The sequence below is a fragment of the Malaya genurostris genome, chromosome 3 (genome assembly GCF_030247185.1).
Source record: "Malaya genurostris strain Urasoe2022 chromosome 3, Malgen_1.1, whole genome shotgun sequence".
Taxonomy (NCBI): Eukaryota; Metazoa; Arthropoda; class Insecta; order Diptera; family Culicidae; genus Malaya; species Malaya genurostris.
This window is the reverse complement of record NC_080572.1, coordinates 214,231,004-214,237,830: the sequence shown is the minus strand read 5'-3', so window position 1 is coordinate 214,237,830 and position 6,827 is coordinate 214,231,004. Positions and strand designations below refer to the sequence as shown.

General features: G+C 37.0%; 1 protein-coding gene across 27 annotated transcripts in view; it reads right to left on the bottom strand.

Annotated features, from left to right (window-relative positions):
* The window catches only part of LOC131434773 (poly(rC)-binding protein 3), a 731,715-nt gene that overhangs the window by 86,645 nt on the left and 638,243 nt on the right, over positions 1–6,827 (bottom strand). The window lies entirely within an intron of this gene.

Below are 6,827 nucleotides of genomic sequence, written 5' to 3'. Positions count from 1 at the left end.
ATGATAGTTGTTGTAACACGTTGACAAAACGGTACGGGCATGGAAAGTTACGCAGCAATAAGGGGCGGGACGGGTAGAAAAAGAGAATGTCTTCCGGGACTAACGCGAACGGGAACTTAGTGTAGTGCTCTGTTGGTCCAGTCAGTTGTCTAAGTCGTAAGGAATCACAAGGTCATATGGTCATGTAATTTTGTAAAAATATGACTTATAGCGACAAAGAAGTCAGCTACTTATTGTATCGGAGTCGTAAGACTCTAACAGGAAATCAGAAATAATTAAGTCAGAAGCCACGTAGACCGATCTTAAAACTTTTCAAACCCTTTTCCCTCACGTAGACTGTGTTGATGATTTATTACCGACTTTTTGGAAAAAAGTCTAGGTGGATTTTTTACTATCGAAAATTGCGGAAAATTTTCTTATCATAGTCAAATATTGGGTACTCAAATCAACAATCTTAACAGATCGTGCCTATGAAGTCAGTTTAACTACGCCTTGTTTAATAAATCGTCCAGGGCGAATGCATCATTATATTCCATTGCGTATACGATTGCTTTATCATATTACATAAAATTATACTCAAAACCAGGGAATTCGTCTCACGGAAAGAAATCCGTTACTGCTGTCATGATTAGAAAATCATGAAACCAATAATTTTAACTTCTCATGAAACCCTGAGTAATAACTCTTCTCCCATGAAAATTAATCATGGTTCAAAAATGCGTTACTTGAGGATTATATTTCTTTCAAAGCTCGTAACTCCAATTTTCTACCCAGATATCACTTTGCCTCAAGTGATGTGATAGATTTTTTCTATAGATTAATGGTAAGGCAAAAAGCAGACATTGAAAAGCAAGAACTACTGTAAATGTTTACTTCATCCTGAAGCATATTTATTAAATAATCGTGTTTGTTTGACTGATAGAAAATTGATAAAATAAAAATAATGAACCGAAAATTGACATCATAAAAGACTAAGCACGGCTAAGCTTTTCGTTTGACAAACATCAACTTTACTAAACCAAAACATAAATTTGATTGTGAATTTCAAACACCATATAAGGAAAATCAGAAAAAAATTTGTTCAACCACTTTGAATAATTTGTTTCATAGATATAATAATACAAGCTGTATTGATTCACCTAAATATTTTAAATAAGACGATTTTGAAAACGATGTTTTGAAAACATAGAAGGAAAATTGAATCCGCGGTATTTGCAAGAATGCGACATAGAGTTTCTTTTTAAGACGCTTGATTCACACGTGTTTTTTTTTTCATTTTAGTTAAAATCGCGTAAAAACTACGTTCATCACACCATTCCGTTTAATTCATATTTGAAATCTTCATATTTTAAAACATAACGCTTGAATTTATGTTGCAAAAATTACCATTATAGCAGAAACACGCCTGAAGTTGTACCCAACAACGTCAAGTTCTTTAGGTTTAAAATTTAGCGAAATCAGTCCAAATGGATCATAATCCGAGAAGTTTTACTCATGGTGTCTTATCATAACATGAAAATATATTATTTTCCCCAAATCATGACAGATTTTGCGATGAAAAAACTACAATGGACATCCCTGGGGGGTTGTTCGAACTGTTGACGTAGGACTATAATCTATAATCACAGCTAATACAGCAAATCCATAAGAAACTTATATCTCGATCTCTCAGAACGTCGTAATATTTGGAAGAATCGTTCTCCATCGAAAAATATTAGATCCGTATTTTTTTATTTTTCCTTTCGGGTGACCATTTCTTTGTTAGGGTGGATAAAAAAATCGATTATTTTCGATTTTCTTCAAAAAATTATTTTTTTAAATCATAACTTTTGAACCGCTCGGCCGATTCTGCTAATTTTTGGATATGTTGTCAATAAAAGCCTATAGTTTTTAGGAAAAATATGCGAATATTATAAAGTTGAAGTTTTGTGTTTGAAAAAGTCAATTGTATAAATTTTTAACGATTTTCATGGTTTGCGATTAATGGGCACTGTAATTTTATATTTTTTTCTGAAACCTGAAACATTTTTACATGACATATCCTATTTGTCTACCTACCATGTTAAACCGTTGAAAGGGTATGTAAATGACGTTCTAAAACACAAAACTACAACTTTTTAATATTCACATATTTTTTCCAAAACCTGCAGACATTTCTTGAAAAAATATCCATGAATTAGCGGAATCGATCGAATGGACTAGCTGGGAATATAGGTATTGTCTCGAAACTTCCCGACCTGCAGTACCAAACAATTGATGTTAAAACTGACTTTAGAGTCTTCATTGATTACATTGAATACTATTTGATACTATAATGAAGTTTTTGATTAAATTTATAGTAAACCATGTTTCAATAAGCGATGAGAAATATAATTTTAAATATAGATCTCAACATTTAGGTATGCTTCAAGAATCCGTTGAGAATTTCAAGTCGAAAATTATGTGTCGAAAATTTGAGTCACAATAATAATTTAATACAATCAATTAAAAATTATCTTCAATGTCAACTTCTCTTTCTGAGCAGCCTAGATAACCGTGCAGTGTCGGTAGCGATTCTCAACTGGCTAAGAATAAAACTACGGTCCACCTGGACCGATGGTATAAGTCCACCAAACAGTTAAGCCGTATGACATCCGATGTGGTATTATTTCAACCAAGAATTGATCCACTGGTTTCCTGTTCCATGTCGTAAAAGGCCACTAAAACGGGAGCTCGCATGTCAAGGTGTATTTTCGTATCGATGACTGAATGACTGTAGGAGCCTAAACAAGGCAGTCGTACGGAGGACCACTCCTGTCGATAACTAGCACGCGGGCCACCGGCCGGGTCTTTGACTCGGGGGTGTCTTCCGTGGACCCATAAGGACAAGCATACGGCCACTACCATTGAGTAGCAACGTCACCAGTAAAACATTGGAGGCCAGCACCTACACAATCTTTATTATTAGAAAATGCCTTTGGCATTGCATTGCATTGTGCCTTAATAAATATATCTTATAAAAAAGGCAGTCGTAAATGGAACATTTGTGGGCTTTGCCTTTGCGGAGTTAAAAACTCCGTGTTAGACTGAGTAACTGAAGGCATAGACAATATGTCTATTATTCGGTATATTTGCCGTACAACCGGTCTTCATCGAGCGATGACTTCATATTGTTCATATTATATGAATTCTAGTGGAGCTAAATCCACCAATAGTAAATTCGTTTCCATCTATTTGCTTTCATACAATACTTAGCTGTTGTCAGCCGAAGTGTAATATCCTACCTAATCTTTCCTATCTCTCCTGAACACTGACGAACATGGGTAGTTTGTTGGTTTTGCAAAGCAAAAAACTTTTGGTAAGACTTGTTGAGATGGCTACGTAATTCTTTTTCATCATCTCATAGGATGGAGCCGCCGTTGAAAATTCGGATGCTGGAAATTGTCAGTCATAAACTATCTCGGACGAATTCGGTAGAGCTGGTACCATGAAACAAAAATTCAGCTTTAGCACTGTCAACTTGTTGGATAAAGTATAGGGTTCGTTCTAGGGCTGTATCCAAACATGCCAGCTACTGGCACAACTTGTAAATTTGCGCTCAAACAACAGCATGTTTACCAGATTTGGATTTTAAATTGTGAATATAATTATTGCATATTGCGGGGTTCTGGTCAGAGCTCTAACTGGACATTTCAAACTCAGCCACATGGCTGCTAATCAGCGTACTGAGTGTTATGTTGGTAATTTGTGTAAGTGCGATTGCGTACTTCACAGCATCTGATATGTAACTGTTCCGCATTGACGCAGCTACCGGGTTTTTGGTTCTCCATGCAGGGTTGAGTCTGTGTATGGTGAGCTGGGATTGAAGGTCATTCTATCGTTTCTCACCCAATGTGGTGGGGAGCAGTAGTCAGAGGGATTTCTACCCTGTTTCAACAGATTGTTTGGTATCCCTTATGGAGTGCCGAAGTTGCTTCTGTTCTACTATACACAGGAGTCTCTTTTTACGCGGGAATACATACCGCGTAACTTCGAAAATCCGCGGAAAAAACCGCGTAACTTCTGAAATCCGTAAAAAAACCCGCAAAACGAAATAAAACGTCCATTTCTGGTGTAGTCCAAAAAAAATTTTATTCATTGACTTTGGATCCTAGAGAATTTGAGACCGCGTAACTTCGGAAATCCGCGAAGAAAATAAAACGCATAATAGAAAAAAAAACTTTTAGGTGTCAAATGTCTTAGAAATGCATAAAAAGTTGAGATCTGGTGTAATCTAACAAAAATTTTTTTTTAATCAAAGTGGCAGAGAGTTGACTTAAAAAAAAATTCTGCTAACACAAGATCTCGACGTTTCATGCATTTCTAAGACAAAATAAGAAAACCTCGTAACTTCGGAAATCCGCGTAGAAAACGGCTTAAAAACCGCGTAAAAAACCTCATTGTATAGTAAATCGTTCTACATTCTTCCGAAAGGGCAGAATGGAGTCGCTTTTGTAAGATATCTAAAACGTCTCGGTGATTGGAGGTTGGCACCAGGGAAATGAAGTCACGACAAGGCACAAATCTCCAAATAACTAGGGGAACGTGCCGCTTGAGCCAATTAGTTCTGATTCCTGAGCTCCACTTTATTATCCGGTTAAGCCACGCACAAACAATAACAATTTATTTTCCTCGTAATCGAAAACATTCAAGAATGAGTGGATTTAGCTCGAAATAAACATACACGGGTAAAAATCCATTGCCGGTGCCATGATTAAAAATCATGAAATCATGAATCATGTCTATCATGAATAATAAGTCATGATTTCATGAGCAAAATGATTAATATCATGATATCATAATTTTTTTTGACACGTCTTTCATGAATATTTTTATGATATCAATCATTTTGTTTATGAAATTTCATGAGAAGGCATGGTTGATGATTACATGATTAAATCGAATCTACCCAAAAATTGGTAAATTTTAAAAGAAACATCAGTGAAAAACGTACATCTTTTGACACGAATACGATTGACGTCAAACTGAATTGACTCAGCGTCACCCAGTTAACTGACATCTGTCTATCACATGAAAGCGCGTCGACAAAGTCAATTCATGGATCGAAATAATTGCTGATTTTAAAGATATCTAAGCTGTCCGGTTAAACCCCGCGTGTCTGGACTAGCCCCGGTCTCCTCTACGTTATCATAAATTGAGTAATACGTGGATTTACGTCACGTAAAATTCATATTTTTTTGTTGTACATTATATGGGAAATAAAACCCCCGATGCAATGAAATAACATTGTGAAACCGGTGATAATAGTAAGTTTTACAGCGAAGCTTTGTAATTAATTTTCTTCGAAGTACGACAAGTCACCGCAGGATACCACCAAGCTGTGATTACGACCGTGTTTCCAAGCTGGATTAGCAAAATCCTTACGAAAACTCTTTCGTAAACAAAAGAAGCTTACCGCCCGAACCACCTTCACTTACTTACTCTTCAGCCAAGCCCGACACCGGGGCAAAAAAAAAACTTGTTTGAAATCTATTTTTGCTTTTTTTTCAGACAGTCTTAATTGTCGTGTCCTAACTTTGCCACCGCACTTTTTTTACTGAAGTTCCATCGGATTCTTTGTCTGCTGCAGCAGACGGTCAGCAACTGACAATCCAGCTACAACAACAAGGAAAACTAATTGAGACTAATTAACAATGTCAAAGCATTTTCAAACAATCAACCCAGTAATGCAGTGCGATGAAGGAGCTACACTTTTTCGTGTGTAAGAAATTTTACATGGAATTGAGCAATCCGATTGTCGATTGTTGTAACCTAAATTCATGGTTTGAATGATATGGTATTAACTGATTTCTTTTATACATTAATTAATGGGTAGTGGCCGAGAAACTTGTCAGAACTTATGAACTGCCAAAGCAGTGATAAGTCGAAGACGAAACGTGAAAAACAAATGAATTTCTTAGTTCTAGTTTAACATTTTATATGTAACTATAAATTTCTTGAGCAATCTTGAAAAAAAAAACAAAATTTCATAAACTTTTGTTCAGACCATACGACTTTTCCGTGTGATTCCTTGATTTGATCCCGACATTCCGTCGTTTGTTAAGGTCATATCAGGCGGTTTATGTCAGCCATCATTCGTCAGTCTTCGTCGTCATCGTCGTCGTCGTTATCGTCATTATCAACCTCGACAAGGAAGTAAAAGCGTGAGTGTCGTCAAAGGTTCACAGCAATCAACGACGGCGGCGCAGTTTTAAACCTTATGCCGATAATTTGTCAACTCGTCGTTCCGATTGAATGGATGAGAAAATCGCAGTATCAAAGGCTGGATGGATCAGCTTGTACGGAAATTGATTGTCGGCAGAAGGGAAGGAGGGTAGTCGTAAGTAGGTTGTGGAATGATTGCACACGACGACCGACACACTCTGTTATACGGGTTTTGCTGTTTGTCCGCAATCTGGGTGACGCGAAACGGCTTCGAACGGAACCGGAAAGAGCAAGTCTACGTAAAGGATTTATTTGGGTGGAAAGGCTTTGGAACAGTTTTTTTTTCTCCCATTTAAAACCGGGTGGAAATATTTTTGCTGGTGTATGGGATTCATAAATACTTTCATGACGTGACGATTGATGAATATGAGTGTATGTGGTGAAATGTGTATGAGTTTAAACAGTGAATGTCGGCTGGCTTTTGATGACTGGGATGGCGAGGATTCGAAGTTGAATGACGCGATACAAGCAAGGATGCAAAATGAGTGAGCAGTAGGCCGGAAGGATATCGATGAATTATGCAAGGAAGTAGAGAACACACGATGGTAGTATTCCGGAACACAATGACGCGAAGGATCAGTTAA